Below are 19,975 nucleotides of genomic sequence, written 5' to 3'. Positions count from 1 at the left end.
AATTAACATTAAATTCTCTGGCAACAGCTCTGGTGGACATTCCTGCCGTCAGCATGCCAATTGCACGCTCCCTTAAAACTGTGGCATTGTGTTGTGTGACAAAACTGCACATTTTAAAGTGCCCTTTTATTGTCCCCAGCACAAGGTGCACCTGTGTAATGATCATGCTGTTTAATCAGCTTCTTGATGTGCCACACCTGTCAGGTGGATGAATTATCTTGGCAAAGGAGAAATGCTCACTAACAGGGTTGTAAACAAATTTGAGCACAACATTTCAGACAAATAAGCTTTTTGTGCGTATGGAAAATGTCTGGGATTTTTTATTTCAGCTCATGAAACATGAGACCAACACTTTACATGTTGCGTTGACACCTGCTGTAATCAGTCAATTTAAAATGTGCTTAAGAGTTTTGAAAGATGAGCCATTTTGATGATCTGTTTAGATTTGAGTGCTTAGAGTTGTGAAAATGTACCACATACTTGTGAAAATTGCACCAAAGTGATTTCTTTCTACGATGGAGCAAATGCATCCCATGACATTTTCACATGCAAGTAGGCCTAACACTTGATTGATGTGATACATCTATAGTTCTTAAAGTAACTGTCCAATGTTTCAGATGTCTATGAAATATGACTTCAAATTAAATACAATATGAATTAAATAGATTACTTTTCATGATTAAGGATGCTAAAAAGCTGCTTTTCTCTGTGCCCCTGCTTCGCTTGTTAGGAAACAACAGAATGATGTGGGCCATTTACTGGTCAAAAACAGCTGATTTGCCAGTTCAGCCAATGAGACGTGCATACACTTAGATATTCAAATTAGCTACCCCACGTGGGGGCAGGGCAGGCTGCACGAACTGCCCGGCAGGCTTGCCTTGTTTACCCATGCCGAAGGGATGGATGGATTTAGGATTTGGAAAGACATGATGGAACTACTAGGGCACTTTACTATAACAGCAATAAATGCAGACTGATTATTTCAAACACGTGAGTCATTTCTTTGCCACTATTCTATATATTTTGGTTGTTAACTAGCAGCTAGCTAGCCAGCTATCCGTGATTGTTAGCAGCTAAGCTAGCTGTGATACTTATCAGTCAACAACAGCTAACTAGGGTTCCTCTTGATATTCAACTTTTCTTGGTTGAAGATGGTCAAATTTGACAGAAAGTAGTTGAGGCAGTTACTAGAACAGTTGTATCGTTTGAATTGGTAGAATATATTTCTGTTCTGATTTCAGATTTGAATAGGAGAGATGTAGACTAAGATTTCATACTTGTTGGGAAAGTGGTCAATGTAGCTGTTTGTGTCAAAAGTCACATTGTTTACAGTGAATAGAATGTTGTAAGTCAGTTTTAGAATGGGAGTTCTTACAATGGTCTGAGTCACTATTCAAGTCATAAACAACTACAACGGAAACCGTGGGGAAAACAAATGCTGTTCGCCACACTTATGATCCTTATAATCCAAAAGTAGTGTGAAATTCCCCCTTCCCTGATACGTGTAAATATTGTACTATAAATTGTGCCTTCTTGTCTTATACTTATGCAAAAAATACACTGCTTAAAAAAATTAAGGGAACACTTAAACAACACAATGTAACTCCAAGTCAATCACACTTCTGTGAAATCAAACTGTCCACTTAGGAAGCAACACTGATTGACAATACATTTCACATGCTGTTGTGCAAATGGAATAGACAACAGGTGGAAATTATAGGCAATTAGCAAGACACCCCCCAATAAAGGACTGGTTTTGCAGGTGGTGACCACAGACCACTTCTCAGTTCCTATGCTTCCTGGCTGATGTTTTGGTCACTTTTGAATGCTGGCGGTGCTTTCACTCTAGTGGTAGCATGAGACGGAGTCTACAACCCACACAAGTGGCTCAGGTAGTGCAGCTCATCCAGGATGGCACATCAATGCGAGCTGTGGCAAGAAGGTTTGCTGTGTCTGTCAGCGTAGTGTCCAGAGCATGGAGGCGCTACCAGGAGACAGCCCAGTACATCAGGAGACGTGGAGGAGGCCGTAGGAGGGCAACAACCCAGCAGCAGGAGGAGCACTGCCAGAGCCCTGCAAAATGACCTCCAGCAGGCCACAAATGTGCATGTGTCTGCTCAAACGGTCAGAAACAGACTCCATGAGGGTGGTATGAGGGCCCGACGTCCACAGGTGGGGGTTTGTGCTTACAGCCCAGCACCGTGCGGGACGTTGGCATTTGCCAGAGAACACCAAGATTGGCAAATTTGCCACTGGCGCCCTGTGCTCTTCACAGATGAAAGCAGGTTCACACTGAGCACGTGACAGAGTCTGGAGACGCCGTGGAGAACGTTCTGATGCCTGCAACATCCTCCAGCATGACCGGTTTGGCGGTGGGTCAGTCATGGTGTGGAGTGGCATTTCTTTGGGGGGGCAGCACAGCCCTCCATGTGCTCGCCAGAGGTAGCCTGACTGCCATTAGGTACCGAGATGAGATCCTCAGACCCCTTGTGAGACCATATGCTGGTGCGGTTGGCCCTGGGTTCCTCCTAATGCAAGACAATGCTAGACCTCATGTGGCTGGAGTGTGTCAGCAGTTCCTGCAAGAGGAAGGCATTGATGCTATGGACTGGCCCGCCCGTTCCCCAGACCTGAATCCAATTGAGCACATCTGGGACATCATGTCTCGCTCCATCCACCAACGCCACGTTGCACCACAGACTGTCCAGGAGTTGGCGGATGCTTTAGTCCAGGTCTGGGAGGAAATCCCTCAGGAGACCATCCGCCACCTCATCAGGAGCATGCCCAGGCGTTGTAGGGAGGTCATACAGGCACGTGGAGGCCACACACACTACTGAGCCTCATTTTGACTTGTTTTAAGGACATTACATCAAAGTTGGATCAGCCTGTAGTGTGGTTTTCCACTTTAATTTTGAGGGTGACTCCAAATCCAGACCTCCATGAGTTGATACATTTGATTTCTGTGTGATTTTGTTGTCAGCACATTCAACTATGTAAAGAAAAAAGTATTTAATAAGATTATTTCATTCTTTCAGATCTAGGATGTGTTATTTTAGTATTCCCTTAATTTTTTTGAGCAGTGTATATATATATATTCTACTGAGCCATTTACTTTGCATTCGTCTTTTAATATTTCTTATTGTTGTTGTATTGTTGAGAAGGAACCAGCAAGTAAGCATTTTGTTGGACGGTGTATACCATGTGTATCCTGTACATACGACTAATAACACTTGAAATGCACTCTTAAGCAACATGTAAAATGTTTTTTTGCTTGCAGTCTATGACAACTCCCCCGTGTTTCCCCCAAGGTGGGGGAATTGTAAATACCCACTCGGAATATGGGAGCTTAAGAATGTTGAAGAAATCCCATTAAAGTGGATGACTTTTGGGAGGACAATTGTATAAAAAGTATAAATGTTACCAAACCGTTGTATACAAGCAACCTATTCCAGACCGGTCTGCACATTTTAAAGTTTGAATGGCGTTTCTAGCTTAAATGGCGTGTTACAGGCTTTGGTTTTTCTCTCCATTTTGAGGTTGGTTTTGGATACGTCCTGATTAGGGGTGGCGTGCATTGATTGGGTTCACCTCGTTAGTCAGGATGTGTTTCACCTGTGCTGGCCCAGCGTGTCATCTCATTAGTGAGGATGTGTTTCACTTGTGCTGCCCCAGATGGTATTTAAGACCTGCTGGCCCAGTGCAGCAGTTGGAGAGGAGATGTTGGGTTAACTACAGCTCATCTTAGTTGAGGTGCGAGTTACAGCACTTCCACTTTAGGTAGCCAAACAAAACGTGAATCTGGTGGTTTTCCCGGTTTATGTTGGTCAATATTCTTTGTAACTCCCTATCCTAAGTTTGTGTGGGTTTTTACTTTAGTTTTTGTCTTTTCTGTAGTGATGGGAAACCAAGGCTTTCTAAAGGCTTCGGCGCTTTCAACAAATTGTGCTGAAAAACTGTTCATTACTCTGAGCGTCACTATCTGTTCACAATGCACATTAGTGACATCTGCTGGTCAGCAATATATGTGGGCTAAGGTCATTGATGACATACTTCTGATAAAGTGATACGCGCATCGGCACGCTGCTTAGCGATTTTGACGCATGCCTCGACGCGCCAGTATCAAACATATCACTACTTTTCTGAGGCAAATCTAGTGGACATCCATGGTGGTTTTATGACCCTTTTCCTGGTTGCTTTACCAACTTTCAGTTGGCACCCCCATAGGTGAATTCAGAACCTGTTTGAAACCCCTTCTGTTTTGGTTTGGTTGTCGAAGTGACTCCTTTAGTTCTCTTTTCTGTTGAGCAATGACATCTAGGTTTGTCTTTAGGGTGCGTAAAACGTTTATGATAAATAGCATTCTAAAGAATAAAGAGTCAGAAATAAGTTGTACAATGATTAAAGTGTGACTGCTGAAGCCAGTCACACTTATGTATTACAAACTTACAAGGCCTATCACACATGCCTTTGATCTAGGCCTATACAGTGTACAAAACATTAAGAACACCTTCCTAATATTGAGTTGCAGCCCTCTTTTTGCCCTCAGAACAACCTCAATTCGTCGGGGCATGGACTCTACAAGGTGTTGAAAGCGTTTCACAGGGATGCTGGCCCATGTTGACTACAATGCTTCCCACAGTTGGCTGGATGTCCTTTGTGTGGTGGACCATTCTTGATACATACGGGAAACTGTTGAGTGTGAAAAACCCAGCAGAGGTACAGTTTTTGACACAAACCGGTGCACCCGGCACCTACTACCATAACCTGTTCAAAGACTCTTAAATATTTTGTCTTTCCCATTTAACCCTCAATGGAACACATCCATGTCTCAATTGTCTCAAGGCTTAAAAATCCTTATCTACGCTGATTCTGTGGCAAAACGTTTAGTCTGTTGCAAAACATTTTGTAACAAACTGTTTACTCCAAATGGAAAACACAGACGAGAGTTTCTATTGGACAAATTCAGGTAGGTCCCTCCCTGTTTAGTTTCCTCTGTTTGGTTCTTAAACGGTAAACGGTTTCCTTAATGAATACACCCCAGGGATGTTGGCTAATCATTAGTCCAAACAGTTAAAACTAACATTTCTATTGGACTAAAACATTAGGAACACCTGCTCTTTCCATGATATGGACTGACCAGGTGAATCCAGGTGAAAGCTTTGATCTCTTATTGATGTCACCTGTTAAATCAGTCTAGATGAAGGGGAGGAGACAGGTTAAATAAAGATTTTTAAGCCTGGAGACAATTGATACATGGATTGTGTATGTGTGCCATTCAGAGGGTGAATGAATGGGCAAGACAACATATTTAAGCATGTTTGAACGGGGTATGCTAGTTGGTGCCAGGCGCACTGGTTTGAGTGTTTCAAGACCTGCAACAATGCTGGGTTTTTCACACTCAACAGCATGTATCAAGAATGGTCCACCACCCAAAGGTCATCCAGCCAACGTGACACAACTGTGGGAAGCATTGGAGTCAGCATGGGCCAGCATCCCTGTGGAACTCTTTCGACACCTTGTAGATCCATGCCCCGACGAATTGAGGCTTTTCTGAGGGCAAAAGGGGGTGCAACTCCATATTAGGAAGGTGTTCCTAATGTTTTGTACACTCAGTGTAAGTGAAGAATGTTCAAGAAATCCACAAACCATAGTAGTAGTTATCCTAGGCTACTACTAATTTTCAATGTAGAATATTTTTGACATTTGGAAACGAATCCTCGTAAACAAGGTGACGTTTAGGGTGGATATTTAAATAAAGGACACCTAGATTGCTTCACAAGCCATAGTAGTAGTTTAAGTACCTGTGCCATTTTCAAAGGTAAAGTGTAACAAAGTACCCTATTTTTAGAATAGGAAGAAAGAAACAAAACTCATACTATACATAAAACTGACATGAATGCATAATATAAATGTAATAATATTATTTCAAACTGGTTTTGGTCCAACCTGTTGAAATACTGAGACAAGTAACATTACACCATTACACCCATCACATTTACAATGGCAACATTGACCTCTGGGGGTAGCACCACTTCACAGCAGCAGCAAGGACGAAATAGGCCTTTTGAAAAATCACATTGCCACTAAGAACATTAACAGTCACTCAGGAACTAATAAACCAAATAATTTTTTGCCCATTTGAAAATTCTCACATAATAATTTTACACAAGCACAATTTTACACAAGCATCAAAGTGAGTATGGTTATAGATAGCAACTGACAATAACCAAAGGCTACTGTTACTAATAAACACATTAAATAGGGGAAATCCACAAATGTTCATGGGGGATACAGGTGTTAAGTTAAATTACGGTCCAATATTTACAGCAGTCCCATGGTCATTACAATTAATGATACGCATTGATAATAATGGCTGAAATTAGTTAAATATAACTTACAAATGCCTCATGGTTAGTATAACTGTATCATCATATCATAACCGAAGGTCTCAGGCTCTATTAGTCCATTGTTTGTTTTCCTATCATTTGAGTGTAAACAAACATGTTTAATAACACCATCTTGATCTATGAATTATAGGATGATGAGCTACGCTATTTCCCCAGGCTGATCAAGCCCCATCCCTCAGTTGACCAAACAGTCAGGATGTTGAAATGGCAGAATATGCCTTTAATGTTTGTAGACTTAAGCTAAATTAACTTTTTGAGAAATATCTAACGTTGCTTTATGAAACCACAGAGACTTCCTCTACATTGATGAAGCCCTAACATCATGGAATGGATATGCTGATGATTCTCACAGCAGCTAATGTCTGTTAAAATACGCTGTGAGAATCGTCAACATATCCATTCCATGATGTCAGCACAACAACTGGGGAAGTAGCCTACCGTTAACGTTATCTGACACTGCCACGTGTTGAGTCGCAATGTTGAAATTGGTGTTACATATCAGTAACCAAGGCACCACTGTAGCTAGAGTTCATTCAAAAAGAAGGGTATGGTATTACAAATAGAAAGTACAGCCAGTTGCAGATAGCTTATTCACGCCAGTTATTACAGGTTAACAATGTAATTGGCTAGCGTTGAAATGGCTATTTATCTCATCCTTCTTCCCAAATATATATATAATTATCGGAGTAAACAACTAGCTAGCTAGCTAACTAAGCTAATTTTAAGTAACTTTAAAGTCAAGGCAAAAATCATATTTCAGCATCCACACATGGCTAGCGTACGTTACGTGCCCTTGTCTTTACTGTGGGTTAGTAGTAAGGTTGATTGATGCCCCTATTCAAACTACTGAACGTGCCAAGAAAACTAGCTTTAACAATGCATGATCATCTTATTGTAATGTTTTGTGTAATTGATTGCTTACCATAGCGTGGTTTCGTAAAGATCTGGTGGCAGGTTTTGTCAATACTGAATTTTCGTAGTTGCATTACATTGTCTGGTGCCTTCCTCTTCGCGGAGTTTCGGTCCCTCCTCTTTGAAAATATGCACCGCCTTTTTATTTTCTTAATAATTTGCTACGCCCACAAGTGGAGTCTTGAATTATGAGCAGCAGCGCGTGCATTGATCCAGCCACCACCATAACATACTAATAGGATAATTAATATGATTCATTTAATAGGATCTATATGGCCGCCACAACCTGTTTAATCAAAGTTCCATCCAAGGCTCCACTTCTAGTAAGCTACCTTGTTCTTCACCGACCTGTTAGAATGGGCATGTCTTGTCCTATGCTGTAAATTAACACAAAGTAGCCTTGGCTAGGCTAAGTAGGAATAAGTGAATGATTTTAGGTCCCGTCCCCCAAACAAATTATGATGATGATAAGCGATAGCCTACTGTCATTGATGATAATCACATTTAAGGTCATATAGCTTTTCTGACATGCTTTTGAAACGTGCGTGCACGTGCTGAGGAGAACGCTATAGCTCCTTTGTGTGTGAAATCGGGCTGTAAGAAACAGTAAAACCTTATTATGCAGTAGGCTACTATGCATTGTAATTTAGCCACCATATATCATGGAATGAGGTACGATAATGACAATCTCAGGATAATATTACATCTAATAGCTGTCTACAATGTATGTCTGTATCATTCACAGGATGTGTCTTTGACGATGTCAGAGGAGAGAGACAGGTGTGGTGTTCAAATGATGATGGTGGCATCCACATGTCATTGAAGAGAGACAGCTATTTCATTCGGAAAAAGAGGTAAACAAAATGAGTAGGCTAAAGAAAGGATGAAATGTAATTGAGCGATGGGTAATGCTTTACCTCGTTGCTAAAACAGGCGGGAGGCTGAGTCGTGGGGGATATCAGAGACGGCAGTGCGCTGCATAGTGGGAAGTTTCGAGAATACAGTCTGGGGAGAGAGAGGCTTCCCATTGTATTATCTGGGCCCTGTTCCATGTTGCAATACTCATAATATTTAGCTTTGCTTCCTTCCAGGGCCGGCTCTAGCCTTTTTGTGGGCCCTAAGCGAGATTTGGTTGGGGGGGCCCTCCACCTCGTTTTTGCAGTTTTAAAGCTAATTTCCTGCAATTCTACAAATTTTTTAATTACTTACTCCATCTATATTATAATACGCAAAGGACTCTAAGCTTCGGGAGGATCTCCTCCTACAATTTTGGGCCAATTTTCTTAATTTTAGTCACAAAATAAGCGCATTATTCTGTCAACTTTATGTTCCGCTGTGTTTTGTATTTTTGTTTATTTTCCCGGTTTACGTGATTGGAATGGCATGGTTACTATTGCGTCATGTCAATGCCATTACAACGTCATTTTGCTCCCCAGGCAAAGCCTATAAAAAACGCGGGTCCCAGCTAGGCTTGGGCGGTATATCGTATACAGTGTAAGAAAATATTCAGAACCCTTGACATTTTCCACATTTTGTTACGTTACAGCCTTATTCTAAAATTGATTACATTTTTTCCCCCTCATCAATCTACACAAAATACCCCACAATGACAAAGCAAAAACAGGTTTTTAGTAATTTGCTCTGTTCATCTTTGCCTCAATCCTTACTAGTCTCGCAGTCCCTGCCGCTGAAAAACATCCCCACAGCATGATGCTGCTGCCATCATGCTTCACCGTAGGGTGCCAGGTTTTCTCCAGACGTGACGCTTGGCATTCAGGCCAAAGAGTTCAATCTTGGTTTCATCAGACCAGAGAATCTTGTTTCTCATGGTCTGAGAGTCTTTGGGTGCCTTTTGGCAAATTCCAAGCGGACTGCCATGTGCCTTTTACTGAGGAGTGGCTTCCATCTGGCCACACTACCATAAAGGACTGATTGGTGGAGTGCTGCAAAGATGGGTGTCCTTCTGGAAGGCTCTCCCATCTCCACAGAGGAACTCTGGAGCTCTGTCAGAGTGACCATCAGGTTCTTGGTCACCTCCCTGACCAAGGCCCTTCTCCCCGATTGCTTAGTTTGGCCAGGTGGCCAGCTCTAGGAAGAGTCTTGGTGGTTCCAAACTTCTTCCATTTAAGAATGATGGAGGCCACTGTTCTTGGGGACCTTCAATGCTGCAGAAATTTTTTGGTAACCTTCCCCAGATCTGTGCCTCGACACCATCCTGTCTCGGAGCTCTATGAATAATTCCTTTGACCTCATGGCTTGGTTTTTGCTCTGACATGCACTGTCAACTGTGGGACCTTATATAGACAGGTGTGTGCCTTTCCAAATCATGTCTAATCAATTGAATTTACCACAGGAGAAAGCCAATCAAGTTGTAGAAACATCTCAAGGATGTTCAATGGAAACAGGATGCACCTGAGCTCAATTTCGAGTCTCATAGCAAAGGGTCTGAATACTTATGTAAATAAGGTATTTCTGTTTTTGTTTTTTTATACATTTGCAAAAATTTCTAAAAACCTTTTTTCGCTTTGTCATTATGGGGTATTGTGTGTAGATTGATGAGGATGATAAAAAATATATATATTTTATATTACGGCTGTAACGTAAGAAAATGTGGAAAAAGTCAAGGGGTCTGAATACTTTCCGAATGCACTGTATACCGGGGTTTTTGGAAATAGCCACAGTATGGTTTTTTCAATACCGCCAAAATGATTTTAAAAAAACATTTTCTTATACATTTGAATATTTATGTCTACTTTTTAAGTAAATACCTGCGATCAACTTGTGCGTATTGATAAAGAAGATTGCGTTCTTTATTTCAACTGTCACATCATTTTTCATTAGGAAGCTTACTAGTAGTCCCCATTCACATGGTGTTTGTTTACAAGCACACGACGCCGAGAGACCGGAGCCTTGTGAGTCACTCACTGTTGTGCAGCACGCGCCAGGTGATCTAGTTACAGTATGGAATTCACAACTAAATATTTGCCAGCTAGATATCTTACAACTATTAAGTTAACTGTCTAAAATGGCCTAAATGCTCTGCAGTTCAACATTTGGTTAGCTAATTTAGTAGCTAGTTAGCTATCTAGCTAAGTGGTTGGCTTATGTCACACATGCAGCTAACAAAAATATATGGAAATGTCTGCTCTACCCAAAATTACAACCAACTACTTGCAGCAAAAAATGGAAGAGGCAAGTGGAAGGAGGGGGGAGGGGGGAGGGGGGGGAGTAAGGAACTTGTCTGTCGGCCCTGCATTAAAGACCAAAATGTTTATATTTAAAATATTATACAAAATTATTGCAACCAATAGAATGTTTTATATATATATGGGGGATACAACCATCCCAGCTCTGCAGATTTAGCTGTGAAGAGACAGAATCATTAGATCATTTGTTTTGGTATTGTCCACATGTAGGTTGTTTTTGGTCGCAGGTCCAGGAATGGCTGAAGAATTGCAACATTTACTTGGAGCTCTATGCAGATAGCACTACTGGTTGATTTGAAAAGTCATAGTTAATCAATCAATAATATAATACTTTTAGCAAAAATGTTTATCTTTAATTTACAATCTGTAGAAACTATGAGAATAGAAAGGTTCAGAACTTTTGTGAAACATCACAGCACAGTTGAAAAAAATAAGGTCAATAGAAATCCAATATAGATAGGAGGGGTTGAGTGGAGCTAAAGGTTGGGACTAATAATAACAAGATAACTCATTTAAAATATACTGTGTCTGTAAAATGTATATAGGTTCAGAACTTTTGTGAAACAGCACAGTTAAAAATATATGGCAAATAGAAATAGAAATGGATAGTCTTCAGAAATAGATGGTAGGGGTTGTGGGTAGCGGATGGATAGGAGTAAAAACAAACAAAATATAACTATTGTAAAATAGATTGTGCCCGTAAAATGTATATAGTATGTATAAGCTGGAAGTAGAAGCCTAGCTGTTGTTGTCCATTAGTTTACTCCAATTAGGCCTCCTGTAGCTCAGTTGGTAGAGCATGGCACTTGCAACACCAGGGTTGTGGGTTTGATTCCCACGGGAGGCCTGTATGAAAAATGTATGCACTAACTGTAACTGTAAGTCGCTCTGGATAAGAGCGTCTGCTAAATGACTAAAATGTAAATGGCGGGTCGTGGAAATTCTACACAGGGACACTTAAAGTCAATCTTAAATGAATAATTGTTTATTATCAGCGCGCTTGAGAGGTTCCAACCAACTCAATGCACAAAGTACACGTCGATCAGGAGCTCCACCGGGACAGTCCCATTAGTTCTCTTATATACAGACAAGTTATATTTGCATGATTAATTCATCATTAACATGTGACCGACCAATACTGGGTCATGCATGTGACCTCACGAGGCTTCTCTCTAAGCTGAGACCTTGAAACTGAGATATCTTTCGATCTCAAAACAAGGGTCTGGGCGTACTACCAAATTGCAGATACTGATAGTGAGAATTCGTTCAATCAGTCAATTGCATGAACACAGAAAACGGTTATTAGAAAAGCACAAACATAGAACACAGAAATTGGTAAATAGAAAAGCACCAACATAAAATGTTAATAATAAAGGAAAATATATTTTAAAAAGGTATGTATGTGTGTATATATATATATATATATATATATACAGTGCCCTCCACAAATATTGGCACCCCTGTTTAAGATGTGGTCGAGGACTTCCAAAAATTCTCCTTTTTTTTAAACAACATAGAACCCAAATGCAAAAAAAGAGAAAAATCCAACCTTTTATTTAAGTACATTACTTTGGTGTAAAAAAAAAAAATCACACATTTAGAAAAAGAAAAACTTGAAATCATGTGTCCCACAATTATTGGCACCCCTGATGTTAATACTTTGTACAACCCCCTTTTGCCAACAAGACAGCACTTAATCTCCTCCTATAACATTTCACAAGATTGGAGAACACAGAGAGAGGGATCTTTGACCATTCTTCTTTGCACAATCTTTCTAGATCATCCAGTGTCCTGGGTCCTCTCTTATGCACTCTCCTCTTTAGCTCGCCCCACAGGTTTTCGATTGGGTTGAGGTCTGGGGACTGAGATGGCCATGGGAGGACCTTGAGTTTGTGACTGCTGAACCATTTTTTGTGTAGATTTTGCCACATGTTTTGGATCATTATCCTGCTGAAAGACCCAATGACGACCCATCTTCAGCTTTCTGGCAGAGGCCATCAGGTTTTTATTTAAAATGTCCTGGTAGTTCAAAGCGTTCATAATGCCATGCACCCTAACAAGGTTCCCAGGGCCTTTGGAAGAGAAACAGGCCCACAGCATCACAGATCCTCCACCATACTTCACGGTGGGCATGAGGTGCTTTTCGGCATACTCTTCTTTTGTTTTACGCCAGACCCACTTAGAGTGTTTGTTGCCAAAAGCTCAATCTTAGTCTCATCTGACCAAAGCACACGATCCCAGTTGAAGTCCCAGTGCCGCTTAGCAAACTCCAGACGTTTACGTTTGTGAGTGTTAGTGAGAAAAGGCTTTTTCCTTGCATGCCTCCCAAACAGCTTGTTGGCATGTAGAGAGCGTCTGATGGTTGTTTTGGAGACTTTGTGACCCCAAGATGCCACTCTTTGATGCAATTCTGTGACAGTGAGCTTAGGACTTTTTTTTACTTCTCTTACCATCCTCCTCACTGTGCGTTGTGGCAAGATAAACTTGGGACCTCTTCCAGCCTTGTTTGTCACTGTTCCAGTTGTTTTAAACTTCTTAATGATTCCTCTGACTGTAGATACGGGCAAGTTAAGGCGAGTGGCTATTTTCTTGTAGCCATTGCCTGACTTATGAAGGTCGACACAAATCTGCCTTACTTGAATGGTGTGTTCTCTTGTCTTTGCCATGTTGACAAATGGGTAAGAGAATTAGGCTTCTGTGTCACGTCATATTTATACCCCAGGGAAACAGGAAGTCATGAATTACTAATTAAAAGTTCCTAGATACCCTGAGCAACTTTAGCAACTACAGAAAAATATATTTAAAAAAAAATCAATTAAAATTTTCAGCGGAATTGTTAGGGGTGCCAATAATTGTGGGACACATGATTTCAAGTTATTTTTTTTCTAAATGTGTGATTTTTTTTTTACCACCAAAGTAATGTACTTAAATAAAAGGTTGGATTTTTCTCTTTTTTTGCATTTGGGTTCTATGTTGTTTTAAAAAAAAGGAGAATTTTTGGAAGTCCTCGACCACGTCTTAAACAGGGGTGCCAATAATAGTGGAGGGCACTGTATATATATATATATATATATATATATATATATATATATATATATATATATATATATATATATATATATATATATATTCACAGTGGGGAGAACAAGTATTTGATACACTGCCGATTTTGCAGGTTTTCCTACTTACAAAGCATGTAGAGGTCTGTAATTTTTGTAAGTTTTTTGCAAACAAAGGTTTCTGTACCAAATATTAAGTTCTGCTTTTCTGATGTATCAAATACTTATGTCATGCAATAAAATGCAAATGAATTACTTAATTACATTATTTTTTTTGATTCCGTCTCTCACAGTTGAAGTGTACCTATGATGAAAATTACAGACCTCTACATGCTTTGTAAGTAGGATAACCTATATATATTTTATATGTATGTATATATATATTGTGTGTGTGTGTGTGTGTGTGTATGTATGTATGTGCATTCAGAAAGTATTCAGATGCCTTGACTTTTTCCACATTTTGTTACGCTACAGCCTTATTCTAAAATGGACTACTTTTTAAAAAATTCAATCTACATACAATACCCCATAATGACAAAGCAAAAACAAGTTTTTAGAATTTTTTGCAAATGTATTAAAATTACAAACAGAAATACCTTATTTACATAAGTATACAGACCCTTTGCTATGAGACTCTTGAGATGTTTCTACAACTTGATTGGCATCCATCTGTGGTAAATTCAATTGATTGGACATGATTTGGAAAGGCACACACCTGTCTATATAAGGTCCCACAATTGACAGTGCATGTCAGAGCAAAAACCAAGCCATGAGGTCGAATACATTTTCCGTAGAGCTCCGAGAAAGGATTGTGTCGAGGCACAGATCTGGGGAAGGGTACCAAAAAATGTCTGCAGCATTGAAGGTCCCCAAGAACACAGTGGCCTCCATCATTCTTAAATGGAAGAAGTTTGGAACCACCAAGACTCTTCCTAAAACTGGCCGCCCGGCCAAACTGCGCAATCGGGGGAGAAGGGCCTTGGTCAGGGAGGTGACCAAGAAACCGATGGTCACTCTGACAGAGTTCCAGAGTTCCTCTGTGGAGATGGGAGAACCTTCCAGAAGGACAACCATCTCTGCAGCACTCCACCAATCAGGCCTTTATGGTAGAGTGGCCAAACGGAAGCCACTCCTCAGTAAAAGGCACATGACAGCCCGCTTGGAGTTTGCCAAAAAGCACCTAAAGGACTCTCAGACAATGAGAAACAAGATTATCTGGTCTGATGGAACCAAGATTGAACTCTTTGGCCTGAATGCCAAGCGTCACGTCTGGAGGAAACCTGGCACCATCCCTACAATTAAGCATGGAGGGGGCAAGATCACGCTGTTTTTCAGCGGCAGGGACTGGGAGAATAGTCAGGATCGAGGGAAAGATGAACGGAGCAAAGTACAAAGAGATCCTTGATGAAAACCTGCTCCAGAGTGCTCAGGACCTCAAACTGGGGCGGAGGTTCACCTTCCAACAGGACAACGACTCTAAGCACACAGCCAAGACAACGCAGGAGTGGCTTCAGGACAAGTCTCTGAATGTCCTTGAGTGGCCCAGCCAGAGGCCGGACTTGAACCCGATTGAACATCTCAGGAGAGACCTGAAAATAGCTGTGCAGCGACGCTCCCCATCCAACCTGACAGAGCTTGAAAGGATCTGCAGAGAAGAATGGGAGAAACTCCCCAAATACAGGTGTGTCAAGCTTGTAGCGTCATACCCAAGAAGACTGGTGGAATTTCTTTCCTTCTTAATGCGTTTGAGCCAATCAGTTGTGTTGTGACAAGGTAGGGGTGGTATACAGAAGATGGTCTTTTACCAAATAGGGCTAAGTCCATGTTATGGCAATTACAGCTCAAATAAGCAAAGAGAAACGACAGTCCATCATTACTTTAAGACATGAAGGTCAGTCAATACGGAAAATTTCAAGAACTTTGAAAGTTTCTTCCAAGTGCAGTCGCATAAACCGTCAAGCGCTATGATGAAACTGGCTCATGAGGACCGCCACAGGAATGGAAGACCCAGAGTTACCTCTGCTGCAGAGGATAAGTTCATTAGAGATACAAGCCTCAGAAATTGCAGCCCAAACAAATGCTTCACAGAGTTCAAGTCACAGACACATCTCAACATCAACATTCAGAGGAGACTGTGTGAATCAGGCTTCATGGTCGAATTGCTGCAAAGAAACCACTACTAAAGGACACCAATAATAAGAAGAGACCTGCCTTGGCCAAGAAACACGAGCAATGGACATTAGACCGGTGTAAATGTGTCCTTTGGTCTGGAGTCCAAATTGGAGATTTTTGGTTCCAACCGCCATGTCTTTGTGAGACGCGGTGTGGCTGAACGGATGATCTCCTCATGTTTAGTTCCCACCGTAAAGCATGGAGGAGGAGGTGGTATGGTGTGGGGGTGCTTTGCTGGTGACACTGTCTGTGATTTATTTAGAATTCAATGCACACTTAGCTAGCATGGCTACCACAGCATTCTGCAGAGATACGCCATCCCATCTGGTTTGGCCTTAGTGGTACTATCTTTTCAACAGGACAATGACCCAACACACCTCCAGGCTATGTAACGGCTATTTTACCAAGAAGGAGTGTGATGGAGTGCTTTATCAGATGACCTGGCCTCCACAATCCCCCAACCTCAACCCAATTGAGATGGTTTGGGATGAGTCGGATGGCAGAGTGAAGGAAAAGCAGCAAACAAGTTCTCAGCATATATGGGAACTTCTTCAAGAATGTTGGAAAAGCATTCCAGGTGAAGCTGGTTGAGAGAATGCCAAGAGTGTGCAAAGCTGTCATAAAGGCAAAGGGTGGCTATTTGAAGAATCTCAAATGTAAAATATATTTGTATGTTTTTTGGTTACTACATGATTCCATATGTGTTATTTCATAGTTTTGATATCTTCACTATGATTCTACAATATAGAAAATAGTAAAAATAAAGAAAAACCCTTGAATGAGTAGGTGTGTCCAAACTTTTGACTGGTGCTATACAGTGGGGAAAAAAAGTATTTAGTCAGCCACCAATTGTGCAAGTTCTCCCACTTAAAAAGATGAGAGAGGCCTGTAATTTTCATCATAGGTACACGTCAACTATGACAGACAAAAGTATTGAGAAACTTTTGTTATTGACCAAATACTTATTTTCCACCATAATTTGCAAATAAATTCATAAAAAATCCTACAATGTGATTTTCTGGATTTTTTTTTCTCAATTTGTCTGTCATAGTTGACGTGTACTTATGATGAACATCACAGGCCTCTCTCATCTTTTTAAGTGGGAGAACTTGCACAATTGGTGGCTGACTAAATACTTTTTTCCCCCACTGTATATACAGTGCCTTGCAAAAGTATTCATCCCCCTTGGCGTTTTTCATATTTTGTTGCATTACAACCTGTAATTTAAATTGATTTTTATTTGGATTTAATGTAATGGACATAAACAAAATAGTCCAAAAATACACACAAAAAAATTACAGAAATGTTATTGTATTCACCCCCTTTGCTATGAAGCCCCTAAATAAGATCTGGTGCAACCAATTACCTTCAGAAGTCACATTATTAGTTAAATAATGTCCAACTGTGTGAAATCTAAGTGTCACATGATATGTCACATGATCTCAGTATATATACACCTGTTCTGAAATGCCCCAGTGTCTGCAACACCACTAAGCAAGGGGCATCACCAAGCAAGCGGCACCATGAAGACCAAGTAGCTCTCCAAACAGATCAGGGTTGGGTTATAAAAAAATATCAGAAACTTTGAACATCCCACGGAGCACCATTAAATCCATTATAAAAAAAATTGAAAGAATATGGCACCACAACAAACCTGCCAAGAGAGGGCCGCCCACCTAAACTCACGGACCAGACAAGGAGGGCATTAATCAGAGAAGCAACAAAGAGACCAAAGATAACCCTGAAGGAGCTGCAAAGCTCCACAGCGGAGATTGGAGTATCTGTCCATAGGACCACTTTAAGCCTTACACTCCACAGAGCTGGGCTTTATGGAAGAGTGGCCAGAAATAAGCCATTGCTTAAAGATAAAAATAAGCAAACACGTTTGGTGTTCGCCAAAAGGCATGTGGGAGACTCCCCAAACATATGGAAGAAGGTACTCTGGTCAGATGAGACTAAAATTGAGCTTTTTGGCCATCAAGGAAAACGCTATGTCTGGTGCAAACCCAACACCGCTCATCACCCGAGAACACCATCCCCACAGTGAAGCATGGTGGTGGCAGCATCATGCTGTGGGGATGTTTTTCATCGGCAGGGACTGGGAAACTAGTCAGAATTGAACGAATGATGGATGGCGCTAAATACAGGGACATTCTTGAGGGAAGCCTGTTTCAGTCTTCCAGAGATTTGAGACTGGGACGGAGGTTCACCTTCCAGCAGGACAATGACCCTAAGCATACTGCTAAAGCAACACTCGAGGGGTTTAAGGGAAAACATTTAAATGTCTTGGAATGGCCTAGTCAAAGCCCAGACCTCAATCCAATTGAGAATCTGTGGTATGACTTAAAGATTGCTGTACACCAGCGGAACCGATACAACTTGAAGGACCTGGAGCAGTTTTGCCTTGAAGAATGGGCAAAAATCCCAGTGGCTAGATGTGCCAAGCTGATAGAGATATACCCCAAGAGACCTGCAGCTGTAATTGTTGCAAAATGTGGCTCTACAAAGTATTGACTTCTCAAACTAGACACTAATGTATTTGTCCTCTTGCTCAGTTGTGCACCGGCACCTCCCACTCCTCTTACTATTCTGGTTAGAGCCAGTTTGCGCTGTTATGTGAAGGGAGTAGTACACAGCGTTGTACGAGATCTTCAGTTTCTTAGCAATTTCTCGCATGGAATAGCCTTCATTTCTCAGAACAAGAATAGACTGACGAGTTTCAGAAGAAAGTTATTTGTTTCTGGCCATTTTGATCCTGTAGTCGAACCCACAATTGCTGATGCTCCAGATACTCCTGAGTGGCGCAGTGGTCTAAGGCACTGCATCGCAGTGCTAACTGTGCCACTAGAGATCCTGGTTCGTATCCAGGCTCTGTCGCAGCCGGCCGCGACCGGGAGACTCATGGGCGGCGCACAATTGGCCCAGCGTCGTCCAGGGTAGGGGAGGGAATGGCCGGCAGGGATGTAGCTCAGTTGATAGAGCATGGCGTTTGCAACGCCAGGGTTGTGGGTTAGATTCCCACGGGGGGCCAGTATAAAAAAAAATAATATATATATGTATTCACTAACTGTAAGTCGCTCTGGATAAGAGCGTCTGCTAAATGACTAAAATGTAAATGTAATACTCAACTATCCTCAAGAAGGCCAGTTTTATTGCTTCTTTAATCAGCACAACAGTTTTCAGCTGTGCTAACATAATTGCAAAAGGGTTTTCTAATGATCAATTAGCCTGTTAAAATGATAACTTGGATTAGCAAACACAACGTGCCATAGACCACAGACTGAAAGGGAAACAGACTCACTGTGACACGTGGGTGACCGGTGTCAGAACACACTGATCCTCCTGGTCCAGGTCCAAGCTGCTGTTCCTCTGGAGGGGACGAGGGGGCTGCAAAAAAAATACATTACATTACAAAAATATATATATATTTACAAAAAATATATATATAATATATATATATTTACAAAAATATATATGGGGGATTGGAAATTATGCAGACAAATACATTGATGGAAGCTACAATCTATCTGCAATATTAAAGCTGATCTACCCCCTAAATATGTTTTATTTTTTTTATGATTAGCTTCTTCCAAAATCAAGCTTCGCTTGGTAACAGCAGAGAATCGTCTCCTGGATCAAGAATGTCGCTGTCTAATATTTGTGCTGTGTGTGCAGCAAACTGTGAGTTGCATTTTTTTGTTACTTGTATAACTTTATGAGCTGGGATGTCTGTCCTGTAAATACTTTAGGTCAGAGACTGTATAAAATGTTCACAATGCGCTTGGTAGCATTTAGCTAGCATTCTCTATGGGATTTTACATGTATGTACTTGTTAGCATTCCCTCGGATTACAAAGGCTCAGTGGGGGTTGAAAATAGCGCCCCTTGTGTTCAGTGCTGGTATTACCGAATATCCCGGTATGGCACAAGGTCGTTATAAAAGTAGGACAATCTGGATACCGCCCAAACCTAGTCCCAGCCACTCACTGGGTATAAGAATCATGCCCTGATGCAGACGATCCACTTCTCGCCCAGTCCGCAGGAGGCGTAGAGCCACTCGGACCGTGAGGCACAAGACTTTAGGCCCCTTACTAGCCATCAGCTAGGCCTGTTGGGTAAGTCCTTTGGTCTGCAAAACTCACTGGGCAAAAGTCTTCTAAATAAAAATGTGGGCTTTTAACTAACTTTGACAACGTTCTCTCAGTATTATTAGATGGTTA

At 41.2% G+C, this 19,975-nt stretch overlaps 1 protein-coding gene across 3 annotated transcripts in view; it reads right to left on the bottom strand.

Annotated features, from left to right (window-relative positions):
• The window catches only part of LOC121580923 (sodium- and chloride-dependent glycine transporter 1-like), a 95,099-nt gene extending 86,783 nt beyond the window's left edge, over positions 1 to 8,316 (bottom strand). For 2 of the 3 annotated variants that reach the window (XM_045224810.1, XM_041896121.2), the window contains exon 1: positions 7,330 to 7,427. The gene's annotated coding sequence lies outside the window, so the exon portion shown is untranslated. Of the gene's footprint in view, positions 1 to 7,329; positions 7,428 to 8,236 lie in introns of those variants that run through there. The other variant, XM_045224811.1, reaches the window with a different exon arrangement.
• Between the last annotated feature and the right edge of the window lie 11,659 nt (positions 8,317 to 19,975).

This window comes from Coregonus clupeaformis, chromosome 14 (genome assembly GCF_020615455.1).
Source record: "Coregonus clupeaformis isolate EN_2021a chromosome 14, ASM2061545v1, whole genome shotgun sequence".
Classification (NCBI taxonomy): domain Eukaryota; kingdom Metazoa; phylum Chordata; class Actinopteri; order Salmoniformes; family Salmonidae; genus Coregonus; species Coregonus clupeaformis.
This window is presented reverse-complemented; position numbering and strand designations above follow the sequence as displayed.